This window comes from Arvicola amphibius, chromosome 1, assembly GCF_903992535.2.
Source record: "Arvicola amphibius chromosome 1, mArvAmp1.2, whole genome shotgun sequence".
In the NCBI taxonomy this organism is placed as follows: domain Eukaryota; kingdom Metazoa; phylum Chordata; class Mammalia; order Rodentia; family Cricetidae; genus Arvicola; species Arvicola amphibius.
In genome coordinates this window covers 150,944,874-150,961,032 of record NC_052047.1, presented here as the reverse complement: position 1 = coordinate 150,961,032, position 16,159 = coordinate 150,944,874, and the positions used below count along the sequence as shown (strand labels likewise).

The 16,159-nt window shown below is 54.4% G+C and overlaps 1 protein-coding gene across 2 annotated transcripts in view; it reads right to left on the bottom strand.

Annotated features, from left to right (window-relative positions):
• Nucleotides 1-16,159, bottom strand: part of Macrod1 (mono-ADP ribosylhydrolase 1) — a 140,442-nt gene that overhangs the window by 45,359 nt on the left and 78,924 nt on the right. The gene's annotated exons all lie outside the window — the stretch shown is intronic.

Below are 16,159 nucleotides of genomic sequence, written 5' to 3'. Positions count from 1 at the left end.
GTGAAGCCCTGGTGACAGCCGCCCTGTGGCCCCGCCCTCCCCAGGGCAGCCTCTGATTGAGTCTCATCATTACAGGGCGGGGCCCCTTGCTGGATCCTCTCCTGGGCGGCAGAGCTGTCGAGATGGCGAACAGCTGCTTGTGCCGAGGGGAAATCTGTCGGGGTCTGACGGGCAGCCTTGCGCCTCTGCTGTGGGCTCAGCATGGAGACACTGCAAACTGACAACAGAGAGCTGGCCCAGGTCACTCACAGCAGGGGTCAAACTGCCCAGGACTGGTCCATCAGATGGGCAAAGGATAGGGTCAGGTCCTTCTGTCCAGATCACCCCCGAGGGGAGTTGGCTGAGCTCCTCTGGATACTGTAAGCCATTCAATCTCAACTTGAGGTCTAGTCTTTTCTTTGGGGAGCCATGAGAGAGGCAGGGTGACTGTCTCAGGACCAGTGGTGTGGAATCTCTCCACCACTGTCACTTACTAGGAAGGCTGTCCAGGTCAGGGAAGGGTCTGCAGTTGGGGTGACACTTGGGGGAGGAAGGTTTCCATACCACTACAGAGTTCTTAGAGAAAGCCCCCAACATCCCCATTTTTCTCCCTGAGAAAGAGTGGGCTCGAGCAAAAGATGCTTCTGGCAGTGGCTCCATGGCCTCAGGTCTCATCCTCTTTCTGTCTCTCTCTTCATGGAGTCCCAGGCTGGCCTTTACCTCCAAAGCAGAGGATAGCCTTGAACTCCTGACCCTTCAACCGCTACCTTCCAAATGTTAGGATTACAAGTGCTCAGAGCCTCAGTTTTAGATTTGGGGAGGCTTAGTGCTCTTGTAAGTTTCAGAAAGCTCAAGTGTGCTGTCGAGGAAAGAAGCTGAGCTGAGTCTTTGTGGAATGATTCCCTGTGACAGTGGAGAAGTTCAGTTGACTGCAGGCTTAGCCTTTTTGGGCCTGGCAAAATAGGCTGAGCGAGGATGGTACAGAAACCTATACTTCTTAACCAGCACCCTTAGCAGGCATGGCTAATCAATCCCAGCTGTTTCCTGCTGAGCCGGGAAGGGTCTACTTGGAGGGGGATGCACTTGATAGCCCTGGCAGGTATTCTGGGTATGGGGAACTGGGAGAGGAGAAGCTTGCCACAGGACTTCCAGCTCCTGGGACAGAGCTGAGATTTGAGCTCAGGGTCCAGAGGTCCTTGCCTGCTCCCCTTGGAGTCCCTATCTCAACACCAGCAGTACCTACCCAGAGCTTGCCACAGCTCAGCCCGGTGGCCAGCCAGACAGGCACAGCGAGGCTAACCCGGCTCCCCTATGGCAGTTGGCAGTCCCTCCAGGCCTGTTGAGTAGTACTGGCTGCAGCCTGCCTGTTCTGGGTTCCATTACAGTACTCCCTTTCTGGGCTCCTAACTGCAGCTGAGCAGTGCTGCAGTAAATCAGGGTGGGCTTGCAAGACACTAGGAGCTAACTGAGGCTGGGCCCATGGTCCCAGGAGGGCACGGCAGGCCAGGAGTGGCTGCCATGCATCTAGTCAGCTCTGGCTTCCTCATTCAGTCTTGTGCTCATCAAGAAGGAGATCTGCTGGCTTTGAGGTTACCCTTTTAATTAAGCCAATTAATTAGTGCCTTTAATGAAGCAGATTAACCAGGCCAGGCTCTGCAAAAGGGGGTGGGAGTGGGGAGTTGTCACAGCCTGCACTTCTTAAAGGTCTGGATTGGGAGGCAGCTGCTCGGCCAAGCCTTCCTTGGAGTGTCTGTGGCACTGGGTCAGGTTGGCCAGGGATGTATCCCCCATGGAGTGTGGCCAGGAACCCAGGCCTGAGCTGGGGAGTCAAGGAGGGACAAAGACTGCAGGGTTAAGTGCAGCCCAAACACTTTGGCTTGAATGGATGGAGCTGGAGCTAGGAGCAAGAGGGAGATGGGAACTCAATGGAGCAGCTTGCTCAGTGGGATCCTTAGCAGGTACAACCACCTAGGGAAGTGACAGAAGTCCACATTTTCTCCTCGTGTCCTTGCTCTGGGGCTTCTAGGCCCTGGCTACTTCCAGCCTCGCAGGGACAGAGGTCTGTGACCCTATGGCCAGGGCAACCAGAGCCCCTTGCCTGCCTGTAGAGGAGTTTTGTTCAAGGTCACCTGAGTTCTCTGACAGAGCCCAGATACAAGACTATACTCCTGTCTGTCTCCCTTCTGCACCTCTGCCGGTACAGCCGCTTCCCTCCAGCAGAACACCCAGCGTTCTGCCTGTGCCAGGCGCTCCGCGGAGTACCCCGCTCTGTGGAGCACCCTGCTCCGTGGAGCACCCTGCTCTGTGGTCCTGAGTCTTGCTAACTGCTTTCTAGGGAGCTCAGGTTTGGGAAGGGAGGCCTGCTTTCTAGTGGTAGAAAGCAGCACCTGTGAATGGAGATGGGAAATCCAGCTCCTCCATCCTTCTGAGTCCTCCCGCAAGGACGGGAGCCCACTACTAGCCAGGGCCAGGAAAGGAGGCCACCCTACCTCCTCGGAGATGTCTTTATGTCTCCCAGGGGGGCAGAGGACAGATCAAAGCCCGCTCCAGGAAGCTAAGCTATGGCAGAGACAGTTGGCTCAAGCCATGACAGGAGAGATTTAGGTTAGACAGAGGAGGAACTGCCTGACAAGGAGGATTATTAACAAGTTTGCAAAGGCAGGATGTGTCCCTCCCCCAGGACAGTAAGCGCTGGCCTGCAATGAGGCTCTGAGCTCTTTGGAAACACAAGTTCTATAAATCCAAGCTACGCTTCCAGTAAATATCAACAGGGTGGGGGTGGGGTTCCCTAGAACATGCTGTCAGCAGCCCTCACCCCTTTTAATCTCCTTTGTGCTTAAGGCGTGTGCGGCAAGATGCAGTCAGCTGGTGAGTCCTGTCTACACCAGTGCAAGCCCCAGTTTCTGGGCCTCAGTTTCCTCGTGTATTAAATGGGTCCAACACTCTTTGGGGAGAGAGAACTGCACCTCTGTCTCAGAGAAGGCCCAGACCCCTCTGAACTGCCACTCTGAACTCTTGTTCCTGGCTTGTATCCCCACAGAACCTGCCCCTCCCGCCACAACAGGGTATCCTTTTGTCCCCCATCTTCCTTCCTTTTATGTGACCACCACCTTGGGTGGCATTGTCCAACCAGTTTCTAGGGGCCTTCTAGTATTGCTTATTAAAAGAGGTAACAATCATCTTTCACCCGAGGATATTACTTAGTGGGAGGCTATGTGCTTAGCAATGCCAGGCCGTGACTCTCTGCACCCTGGAAAACAATCAGACAAATGAAATGCCCTAGGCCCTTCCTTCCACTTGGGCTATGGTACTCACCCCTTCCTCTGAGGAGGTTTCCCTGCTTCCCCCGGCCAATGTCAGCACCACACAGACCTGTGTGTTCTGAGAGCAGCTAGCACTTAATTGGCCCCCAAAGTTCACTGTTCCCAGCACAGAGCTTGCCTGAGAGCCCAGCCTGGCTGAGGCACCCTCGGGGGCAGTGTGTGTGTGTGTGTGGGTCTGTGTGTGAAGGGTAGCTGGCAGCTTTGCCTTTGATTTACCTTGAGAGGGACTCAGCAGGGTGGGTGGAATAAGCGCCAGTCACTCTGGGACATCTCTTTAAATACCAGCTGGAAGCAGCTGGTTCTGGGTGGGTGGAGTTGCCCTTCATCAAGCAGCCCCCCACATACAGGCATGTTGCACAGGTCAGGTGCTGGGTGGGCAGGAGAGAGGAGCAGCTTCTGGCTCCGCAGCTTCTGGCCCCATGGGACTAAGGAGAGGAGGGACGAGGGCACCAGGCATGTGAAATTTTGGCCGTCCATTGTCTCCTTCACCCTCAGGAGGCAGTGAGCTCTGCACAAGCCTCATCCCTGGCTTCCGTTCTCCTAGGCCTGGCTCATTACACTAGCAGCACCCATTTGTATGTGGATGGACACGTGGACAGATGATGGTCACAGATGGAGCGCCAGTTGGATGCCTGGCTCCTCCATACTGCCTCCATTTCCCCTGGGCAGAGAGAGAACCGGGGATGCTCAGGTCTCCTTGGAATACAGCTCTAAGTACTAGTCCTGGCTAGTAGTCGTTGAGTATGCCACTCTCCCCGCAGGGTCACTAAGGCAGCCTGGCATAGCAGGGTGGGACCAAGGCCATGCTGGCATTTACTAAAAGCTATGCATGCAAGGCCCTCTGGGACTCTGATGAGGGATCTGCTGTCAGACCTCTGGCCGGGGCCTCTGGTCCCCAGAGTGTCTCTGGGACTGGAGCGCCATTTGTCGGATTTGTCCTGGCTGTGGGATGGGTTGGCAGAGTGCTGAGAGTGGGATCCAGAGTCTAACTCAGCCCCCACAGCAATATGGGACTGGGTGGATGGTCTCCGTGCATCCCTTGTCCTTGAGGCTGTCTGGCAAACCTACCGGGGGTTCTCACCCAAGTTCTGCTGTCCCTCCCTGCTTCCTCTCGCTCAGCTCTGAGTCTTTGCTAGAGTGACAGGGAGGTCCCCCCTTCTCGTGGAGATTCACAGCCACATCCTCACCAGACTGTCTGTGGAAGAGGGCTGGTGAGGACTGGAAGCAGCTGTGGGAACAGGAGGCTCTGCTAGAGAGAGACAGAAGGATGGAAAGACAGAGCCCAGTGCTCCATCTGGAGGTGACAGCTCAGGGCTCAGGTGGGTGGCCAGTCCCGTCCCTAATGTACTCCAACACGATGCCCCAGAGGGCCAGAGTCTGGGTGATACCAGAGGTCTGGTTGGTACTCACCAGGGACAGCTAAGAACCCAGAAAGGGTGCTATGTCAATCGTGGGGTGCTCTGGTGTGGGGTGGACACTATGCACAGAAGTAAGGGGTCTGACTGATGACAGAACTGTCTCGCTCCCCCGGTTTCCTCCACTGTTAAATAGGTCAGATTTAAGGGCCCAGGCTCTGGGCTGGTTGGTCTCTAACTGGCAGACACTCTCGGAGGACATTCCTCCTCACCCAGCAGCCCAGGCCAGCTTTTGACCTCTGTCCTGTGACCTCATGGGGCAATTATAACATAGCCACCTACAAATGACCAAAGTGTGATTCTAGCATTTGAGTTCCAGATGGCTCTGGGTGGGGCTCTGAACCACTCCGTATAATTTGCTTTCTTTTGTGGTGCTGAGGATAGACCACTGAGGTATACCCTCAGTCCAAGGCTATCCTGGGCCTACAGCTAGTCTCTAGCTTATGAGGTTAGGAAAAAGGACGACTTTGGGGTAAGCGTGGCTGGGTGCTAAATTCAGGGGTTTGGGACAGCAGTCTAAAACAGGTAGGCAGGCTGTGGAGATGGCATTTCCTCTTGTCTGCCCTGTGTGTGCACAGTTCCTGCTTGAAGCGGCCGCACCTGCCCAGGGAAAAGGAGAATCCATGGGAGAAAGTGACATGGCACCGAGAAGACAAAACAGCACTCCATAAGCTGAACGGGTCATAGCGGCTCTTTGAGCAGAAGAGGGAGGGGTGACATCCTTGGCCATCTGGCTGCACACGCAGTCAGGACCCAAAGCCCAGGGCTGTGTCTCCTGGGAAGTCAAGTTCAGAAGCGCGGGCTGCCAGGTCTTCCGGGACTCTACTCTGCCCTCCTGTCCACACAGGATATTTTCCCATAAAGTAGTGCATGGAGAAGGCCAGGGGAGGCCAGGGACCATGGGTTTCTGAGCACGTGTTCTGTACAGCTCAGCTAATGCTCACAATGCCACAGCAGGTGGATGTACCCCACCTTTGCAGATGTGGAAACCAGAGCACATATGGGAGAAATCACAGGATTTGAACCGACGGAGCCAATCCTAAATCACACACCTGCCAGTCTGGGCTGTAGCGCAGAACTCCCCAGCTCCCCGTCAGCCACACCCTAGGCTCAGCACTTCTGGGACTTGTGTCCCTTAGCCATCTGTGAGCCACCAAGTACCACACAGTGTAATCTTGTAATACTGGCTGCGTTATGTACAATTGAAAACCCATTACCGTCCTATTTTCCTAATATATGACACCCTATCGCAGCCCCCAGTGACTGCATTTCCCAGACAGACGCTATAGTGCTGTTGTCCACGCACAAAATTATTACCATTCTTTCTCTCAGCTGCCTGGGGAGCTGAGCAGGCATGTGGACAGGGTGCCCTGTTCCTGCTGGCCTCAGAGAACACCTGTGGCTGCATACCTGGGAGGGGGCAGCGTCAGGTCAAGCCTTCCCTGGAGAGCTGCTCCAGACCTCTGGAAGGAGCAGCAGATGCCTCAGCCTGGTGATACAGCGAGGGCACTGGGGAGGGTCAGTGGAGGAGCTGGCAGCTGCTTGGTGTAGCAGGCACGGTCCTGTAATTGGGCAGCCTGTTCCTAGATAAGGCCGGTGACATTGAGTAGCTTCCCACTCCGTGCCGGCCGCGGCCACTCATTTCCTGCACTCGCAGCCCACGATACCAATTACCCTGCCTCCTACTTGCCAGTTGCGGCTTCTGGGGCAGCCAGATGATTCCTCTGTCATCAGTGGGGCTCGGATAGTCTCTGGAGGCTGGAAGGATGCAGAAAAGACAGCTGGGGTGGACAGGGCCCACATTGGGGTGGCTCCCAGTCTCAGCCTGGTCCAGATAGGTGGGTGCAGCCAAGATGAGGGTTATGTGTGGACCCAAGCCTCTACTACCCAAAGAGGGGTTTAGTGTTTGCTAAATGGGCTGAGGAGCCTCACTCAGCCTGGGCTTTCTAGATCTTCCCTGGCTTGGCCCTCCACTGCCTTACCCTGCCTTCCTCCCGTCTCTCTTCCCTTGGCTTAAGGACAAGCATCTGTCTTGCACTGAGGGAAACAGGTTCACAGTGGAGCCAGTACCAAGAGGACAAACTAGCTTGTGACTCTTCACCTGTCCTGCTGTGATAGATTGAGGGACAAGTGGCCTGGCACCTGCGGGTCATGGAAGATTCTGGTAAAGGTGCCACCTGGAGCAGAGGCATCTTGCCGTCTCAGCTCCATGTTCCCAACTTGGGAAGTATTGGGTGATCATTCTGAAAGGGATGGGATATAGCTGAGCAAGTGGGCATTGGGCCGTCTGTAGGGATGGTGGATGGAGTTGCCTCAGGATAGGAGGTTACACAGGGCAGGGTGGTCTCACCTGCTCTGTGGGGGCATCCCAGGCCTTTCTACAAGCCAACCCTGAGTATCAGGGACCCTGACAAACTACTTATGCCCTCCCCACCATACTGAGGTCGTGAACCTAGAACTTTGTGCAGAATAGGCGAGAACTACCACTGGGCTACGTTCCTGGCCTGGAACTTCCACCCTTACTTGGGTAACAGGTGGCATCAAGGCTGTGACCATGGAAAAACTGGCAGAGAGGGTCAGGTCATCTAGACTCACCAGGCTGAGTCAAGACGGGAGCCTCCCCACAATCCCCATCCCCAAAACAGGGTTTCTTTGTGTAACAGTCCTGACTGTCTTGGAACTCACTCTGTAGACCAGGCTGGCCTCAAACTCTCTGAGGTCCTCCTGCCTCTGCCTCAAGTCTGATCTTTGTTGTTTATTTTTTGGACACAAGACCTTATGTAGCCCAGGTTGACCTCAAACTTGCTATGCAGCCAAGGCTTATCTTGAACGATCCTCAGCCTCAAAAGTACAGCAATTATAGGCATGAATTTCTATGCCCATTTAATGGTATGCTCAGAATCAAACCTAAGGGTCTTATGCTAGGAAACTGGGACTGGAGAGATGGCCCAGTGGTCAAAAGCACTGTCTTTGCCAGGCAGTGGTGGTGCATGCCTTTAATCCCAACACTCAGGAGGCAAAGGCAGGAGGATCTCTGTGAGTTCAAGGCCAATTTAGTCTACAGAGTGAATTCCAGTACAGGGAAGACTATATAGTGAAACCCTGTCTCAAAACAAAACAAAATAACCCTGGCTTCTCTTCTAGAGGACCCAGGTTCAATTCCCAGCACCCACACGGCAGCTCACAACTGTCTGTAGGCAAAACACCAAAGCACATGAAAATATATAGATAGATGGAAGCGCTAGGCAAGCACTCTATGAACTGAGCTACATTTCCAGCCCGTGCCCTCAGATCTGGATCTGTCCATCCTTACAGAGCCTTGGATACTCATTTTGAGGACCTCCAGGTCTTCATTGGAGAGGCCCCTTTCCGTCCACTGATTCAACACAGAAGGGCCCTTGATGCCTAGGGGTGGGTCCAGCTGTGTGGGACAGTGGCTGCAGGAGACAGGGGAAGATATGTCTGGGGACCCTCGGTCACTGCGTGCAGGAAAGGACAGTGCAGGAGGCTGGGGGCTCCCTCCTACACGACGGGGGTGGGGGTGTGTGGAGCAGAAACATCTCCCTAAGGGGCAACTAACAGACCAATTAAGCTGCCAATAAAAAATTTAATCAAGTAATAATGCACCTTACTTTGTTTAATTAGTGTTCTGTCAAGTGAATGAATATTTAAGGCTTGGGTGGTGGTGCCAGCATCTGCCCAGCGGGCAGAGGCTGGGCCCACATTTCAATCCACCTGACAGCTCCCCACGCACATTGATCGCTGCCACCACAGTCCAGGGCCCTAGAGCACAGTGGATGCTTGTTCTACATGAGCCCACTTGAAGGAATGGGCAGACAGATCCTGTCCCTGTCTGTGCCTCAGTGTCCTTACCTGTAAAATGGGAGTGAGGACTTCAGCCCCAAAGCATGTTTTGTCTTTCCTCGGAAGACTACAACAGCTGGGTGTGGTAGTCTGTAACCCTTACAACCCCAGGACTTGGGAGGGTGGAGGCAGGAGGGTCAAGAAGTTCAAGGTTACCTTCCGCACAAAAATAGTTCGAGCACTGAGTGAGCTATTTCGACCCTGCCTCCAAAAGACCTCAGAATGATTTGAATTCTAGACCCTGAGCTAGGTATAGAAAGCATATGGGGCCTGGGGATCCCACTGTGATGCCTGTATCCCCCAACTCCATACCCTCCCGGGGTGCCTGACACCTGACAGCTAATACGTGCATGCCTATAGCCATACCCAGGATTCCCAGGGTGCTGGAAACGGGCCTCTTCTACTCAGTGACCTGGGACAAGGGCTGCCTGCGCTTCCATTTAGTTCGTTTGTTTCTTCATTTGTTCGTTCATTCATTCACTCATTCATTCATAACTTGGAGGCGGTGCTCTGTGTTTTTTTCGAAAAATGCAACTCTTGCATTAAGTCCCAGGCCCAACCAGGGAGTCCTACAATTCCCAAATCTCCCTTTTCCCTCTAGGTAGGGCGTGGCTGCCACCGCCCTAGAACTCATTTGCATATTCATAACCTTGACAAGCATGCGCACTGCAGAGCCAGGCTCAAGGGTGGCCCGCCCCACCGCAGGACAGCTGCTTCGGCTTCTTTTTGCCGAACGGGCTTCCTCCACCAGCTGCCGCCTCCCTTCACTTCAAGGAAGGGCCTGGCGTTCCCCCTACACACAACCACCTGAGAGCCTCGCGCTGGAAGGACTTTGGTAATTATTTGTTTCAGTTGAGCTGTTTTCAGTCTAGGCTAGGCTGAGTCTTGTAATGAGTATGGATTTGCCAGTAAATAAGTCCCCCGCTTCTAACCCCTGTAATAAATGCATTTGGAGTAATCTGGCGATCACGCGGTGTAATTGCTGGCTGTCAGGGCAGATGGATGCTCCCGCGCTGACTTTACCGCTGTCTGCCCTTCCTTCATGCCGCGCCTCCGCTGGGTCTCCAGCCTCTAGCCTAGAGGTGAGGGCCTGTGCCTGGGGACAGGAGTGGACCTGGCCTGCTTGCGCCTCGGGTCCTTTCTGCACCAAACATGGGCTTTATAAGTAGCCGTTTGTGACCCGTGGTGCCCTCAGCCTTTCTGTAAGGCGTCACCAAAGCCTGGTCCAAAAAGCAGGGAGATGTGGCCGAGGTGGTAGGGCACTTGCCTAGCATGCCCAAAGCCCTGGGCTCCATTCCCAGCACCATGTATAACTGACACGGTGGTGCACACCCCCAATCCCAGTACTAGGGAAGTGCAGGCTGCAAGATCAGAAGTTCGGTGTCACCCTCAGGCTACACATACTGAGCTCAATGCCAGCTTGAGATACAGTGAGATCCTGTCTAGAAACAAAAGCAAACCAAGCAGGGCCTGCATTTGCTAGCCTGGAGTATCTGGGGCTGGAGCTCAAAATCTGCATTTTACTTGATTTTTTTATTTTGCATTTTGTTTTAAAGTTAAAACTGTGTGTGTGTGTGTGTGTGTGTGTGTGTGTGTGTGTGGTGTGCGGAGGTCAGGGGACACTTTGAGGAGTTGGTTCTCTCCTACCCTGGTCATCAGGCTTTTACAGGGAGCACTTTTCCCACTGAGTCATCTTGCTGGTTCCAGAATCTGCATTTTAAAACACCCCCCAACCAAGTGTGAGGGTGCAGACCCCCTAATCCCAGTACTCAGAGCAGGAGGATGGGGCAAGCTTGAGGCTAGCCGGATCTGCATGGTGAATTCCAGACTACTAGAGTTACAGAGAGAAATCCTTTGTCAAAAACACCGACTAACTGACCAATCAACCAAAACCAGCGATGTCTCCAGAGAACTTCTGGAAGCACCAAGGTTCAGGAGAATAAATCAGATTCTCTTGGACTTAGTGTATGAACACCCCCCCCGCCCCCGCCGCCGCAATCTTTCTCTCCCACATATATTGGCTACTTTCCCAAACAAATCTGGCTGTGTTCGTTCCTTTGAGATACTCTCCAATCCCTCGCCTTGTATGCTTTTATCCACCATCCCTGTTTTGGGGAGATGGCCACTTGGCTGTGTGCCGGTGCCTCCTGCGCGGTGATGCTCTCCTGGACTTCACTAAGCAGGGGTGCCCAGCTGACATCACAGCTGCCTTCCTTCACTCCCTGGCATAGCCCCTGAGCTTTGCATAATGCCCAGCACACAGTAGTTGCTTAGTAAACACGAGAACACAAGGTGCATGAATTAGTGGGTGAGTGACGGGGAACCCGTGATGTGCCAACTGAGGCTTGGTTTATCCAGAGGTCCTCCCGTGTTTAGGATTTTGTACCCACCCACACCTTGGGATTGACTGGGCAGGCTGACTGCGAAGGCAGAGGATAGGGGCAACCAGTGCATCTCATGGAACTGGATGAAATGTGACAGATCTTAGCAGGTCAGGCCCCACCTGCCCCTGCCCTCTGGCACCCACACTGATGCAAAGAGAAGCAGGACAGTCCCTGGGCACTGCAGGAAGAGCCACAGATGGGACAGGACAGAACCTGTCCCTCTGCTCTGGTGAAGCCTCTTGGAAAATAGCTACTCTATGCCACACATTTTGTAGGGCCTGATCAATCAAACCAAGGCTCTGCCACAAAGGAGGCCAGGAGAGCCACCTCCAACCTGCCTCATTCTCCCAGGCCAGCCTTTCCCAGCCCTGGCTCTGCCTGGTTCTCTGGTTCTTCTGTACTCCAGTCTGATCCAGGACTGGTCATGAGATGTGCCAAGGACTGGACTTTGGTACCGTCTTTCAGCTGTGAGGAATTCAGCAAGGCCACTTGAGGCAGCAGCTGGCTGGTAGAAGCTTATCCCCATAGAACCTTTTAGGAGGAACAGCAGAAAAGCCACATCTCTGTGTGCCCTTGGGCTGGTCACTTAACCTCTCTGGACCTTTCTTCTTTCAGCTGAACCACTGGAGAGTAGTGTGTTTCTCATGGGATTAACACTGGCTAATGAGTTACCAGGTGAAAACACCAGGAGGCCAGGCACCAGTTCCCCCAAAACAGTTGAGACTGGGGCTGGACATTGGGGATGCTCCAGTGCACAGGAGGCAAGGCAGGTGGGGAACTTTTGGGCCAATGACCTTGTGCTTTTCTTGAAGGGTTTGCTGGAGAAGGAGGGAATAATCCAGGCCAGTCTTGGGGCTCAAGAAGCTTTTCCCTCCCGCCCCCAGCTGTCCTTCCTCATCTCCGAACCCGCTGTGGGGAAGACAGTGAATGATGGGAGAGTGTTGGAGGGTGGCAGGACGGGACAGAGGAGTACGGTGGTGGGAACACAGCGGCGTGGGCAGCAGTGACTGTCAGCCAGCAATCATGTTAAATAAAGGCCCCAAATTAGACAGGCGAGCATGGGCACCTTCGGTCTAACAATGCAATTAGTACAGACAATGCCTCCCGCTTCTTCCCAGGCCCCAGCCAGTGTGGCTTCTGAGGGTGAGGGCTGGGGACAGAGGCCCTCCCCAGTGAGCTGAGCTGCAGACAGGTTTGAAAGGAACCCCTAGAAACTAAAAGGTGACAATAAGTGCCATCGAATGGAATGCCAGCTCCCTGGTTGTCAGGCACCCGCGGAAGAGAACTCATCTAGATCTTTCTAGAATGCCCTTTGGAAGGGCAGCACCCACGTAAACCCCCAGAGGCCTTGGTCGCCGTCTCTCTCTTTCTCTCTCTCCTTATTTTCTCTTCCAAGCATGGATGCAGGCTGGGTTGACATGAATAAAACATCAGTGAAGGGGCGGGGCCATCCCACTGCACAGCTCAGAGTTGGGGACAGGAAGCAATGGAGCCACGCTGCAGTCTCCATGGACAGCCCTGACTGTGCTGAAGGTAGGGCCTCCTCCAAGGAAGGTCCTACTAGGTAGATGCAGAGCAGGGTTAGGAGTGGGCCTGGGGCAGGCATTCTGTTTTCTTCTTTTGGCTCAGCAGTCAGAAGCCCTGGGCCTGCCTTGGGTGGGCCTTTAGGGTGCTTCATGTGTGCATGACAGCCCCTCTCCTGAGACGCACTGCCAACAGCCAAGGCTTGGCTTCTTTTCTCCGACCTTGTTAAAACCCAGGATGCATTCCTAAAAGATCAGAGTGCGATGCAAAGCACTGGGCCTCTGGCAAGGTAGGGCCTTTCTTTGACTTCTGCACTCCCCTCCCCAGCTACCCCAGCCAAGCCTGGCAAAGGCTGCCAGAGAGGGGCTGCTGCTAACACCCCAGGCACTCAAAGGCCAAAAGCTAGGTCCACAAGGACCAGGACCATTTGTTTGTTCAAGCTGTCATTTAGGGAGTGCTTCCGGAACCCACCCATGATGTGTGTAACTGGTCCCCCTGGAGCACAGCCTAGGGGGAAATTGCAGGGTAGAATGGGCCTAGGATCCAGGCAGCTCAGAGAGCAAGGTGTAGAGATGGAGAGGGTGGGCAGCCCTGTCCCTACACCTGCAGCAGGCTGGGCTTTGTTCTAAAGGCACAGGGTCTTGGAAGGTCTTGCTTGTTTTTGTTTTGGTGCCGAAACTAGAACATAGAGCCTTGCACACACTTGGTGCGGCATGTACCCCTGGATGTCTGATTACCCCTCTTTGCGGGGTATGCAGCCATGCAGCCAGGTCTTTACCTGGTCAGATGTGCCACTTATGGATTCCCTCCCCTCCAAAGCAGAGCACTTGGCTGAGGTTCCAGGGAACTTCCCAGGGGAGGTGACCTTTGCATGGGTCTGGATGCATGCATAGGAGCTTGCCAAAGGGCTAGAGAGACGAATTTAGGTAATCGCTCTGGAGCTGGGGATGAGTGGAGCCCAGTGGAAGAGTGCTTGTCTGGCATGTCCAAGGTCCTGCATCCACACCCCCCCCACACACACACACACTGCAGAGAGGAGAAAGAAAAGAAGGCCCGACATGGTGGCACACGCCTTTAATCCCAGAACTCTGGAGGCAGAGGCAGGAGAATCTCTTAGTTCAGGCTAGCCTGGTCTACATAGGGAGCTGTAGGTTTGCCAGGAATCCGTAACAACAACAACAAAAACCCTTAAAGTATCCAGGCTTTCTCGACGATGCTTTGCCTCCCCATGGGCACACAATGTGAGTGTGAGGTGCTCTGAGGGTGACTGAGGACGACTGAGGTGACAGAACCCCAAGGTAAATCCCATGGGAAACACGTTACTGAGGGGTGACTTGAGGCACAGACTAGCAAGCATATGGTGCAAGATCCAGAACTGGGAGGTAGAGCCGGGTTTCTGCCACCGATGTCTCTTCTGTATGTACAGCCCCACAACCAACTGACACTGTCCCCCCCCCCCACTGCAGCCCCATACCCAGCTGACACTGACCCCACACACTGCAGAGCCCTGGCACCCTGATCCCTCTCTCACTGGGAGCCACCATGAGACTTGTGTGATGGAGTCAAATGACTCCCGTGACCAGAGCCCTGCTTTCCCAGGGCTGGCCAGCTTCCTGAGGAACGAGAGGCTTGAAGGACTAGTGACAGAATGAAGTGTCCCCAAGTGGGTGGTGGGTAGGAGGCCGGCTCAGCTCCTGGGAGACACAGATGGGTGCAGAGTGGTGTGGAGAGAGGCCCTGCAAACGCCTTAGGAGAGGACACTCAGCTTCCCCACTGCCCGGCTCTCCTGGAGGATGCGGAGAGGGAATCCATTATCGCACAAAATAGCAGCTGCGGACGTGAAAATGAAATATAGATTCAATACCTGCGCCTTTCAGCTCACAAACCATGCCCCCAACACAGGTGACAGCCAGCACAGATGCCAGCTCAGATTCACAGGAAGGAAGAGACAGCCAGGGACTGGGGGACAGGTCTCGCTCCCCCACAAACTCCTCCCCAGCAGTTTTCTCTGTGGCTTGGAACCTAAAACAGAGAGCAGGATGCAGGCTCAGTTGCTCTCCCAGCATCCAGGGAGATAATGACACAGTCTTACCGAGCCACCACTGGCTCCCAACACACATCTGCTGGTTGGTCTCTGGGGCAGGTGGCCTGAGGCCTGAGCCAACAGGGGAAGGTGCTGTCTCAGGGTGCCAACAGGGGAAGGTGCTGTCTCAGTGTGCGCAGATCCCACAGCTGTTCTTGAGAGTCTTGGCTGGCTGCAGCCCCAGCTTGTGACCTGGGGGTGCTACCCAGAGCAGTCTGTTTCACAGACAAGGGTGGGTGGCTATGCCACCGCCACATCCCTCCCCAGGGCCCCCAGGGCCATTGAGCAGCTGAGCAACCGCTTCCTGCTTTCCTATGTGTGTGCTTTTAGCCAGAGGTTTGCGCAACTTTTACGAGTGGGCTGGCGGTGAACTCATCCCGTTACAATGCACTCAGGGACCCTGACGACTAATTTAATTTAAAACAGCCTTGCAATAAAAGCTCAGGACGGAAAACCGCCGAGTCTTGGGGGTTATTTAACAAATTGCCTCACAGATAAATACATTAAAATGATTCTCAAACTGGAGTCGAACGAAGTTGAAGTAAAATTAAGAAAGTCGAATCAAAATGTAAATTAATGGCGTTGAAATGCGTTTGAATTGGCAGGCATCACACTGGGTGATGTCAGCAAGGCTTCTTCTGCCTTCTGTTTAGGTGCAATGCCACCCACCAGGCTGTGCCAGAGACCCCTGCAGTCCAGGTAGCTGGAAGCTAGAGGATTTGGCTGCCTAGCCACACCCACCAGCCCCAGGCAGGCCTGGAAGTTGTAAACTAAAATAAGTCTGCAGCACCTCCCTTGCTGGAGGTCCAGACCGTGGAGGAGAATGGGCACAAATCAGACTTGGTACAGGACAGAGCCTGCTGCAAGCGTGAGGTCCTGGGATAACTCGTGACGGCAGAATGAGGCACACATCCCCACAAAGCAGCCAGGTCCAGCATTCCCATCTGATTGACAGGCAAACTGAGGCCATGGAGGCCCAGGAGCTCTCATTTGGTTCCATGCACTGGGAACCTTTGCTTCTACATTCCCTGGCCCCACCTCTCCTGTCTCTTGGAGCTGCAGGCAGCCAGCCTGGGTGCCTAGACAGCGAGCTCAGATCTGCTGTCACAAGCCTGGGCCTCCAGCAGCACTCCTCTGCCTCGGCTGTGGCAGCCTTGGTGATTGTTTCCCTGCCCCCTCTCCACGTTAGAGTAGCCCCGGTGCCAGAAGACAGCCTGGGGAAGGTTACCTGATGCTGTCTGGTCTGATAGTGTCCTGGGCTAACTGGGTGGGTGGGTGGGGGTCTTTGGGGAGATGCACAGGGTGAGGTGGGGGCAGAAGATAGAGGTCTAGAATTGTGGGTGGGGTGTAGTGACAGCCCCTCTCCTGATCTTAGACAGGGAGGCAGCAACAGGAGAGCAGTGGGAGGGAACTGGGGTGTATGTGGCAGGTGATGGACACTTTAACCTGGAGCCACAATCCCATGTGATGCCCAAGACAGCTCCCATCCTGGAGGTGAAGGTGCTGCTAGGCCTGGTTGTTCAGGGAGCTGTCAGCTGTCAGCGCCTGGAGTTGGGGTGGGGAGGGGGTGGGGAGGCCACTGGGAGA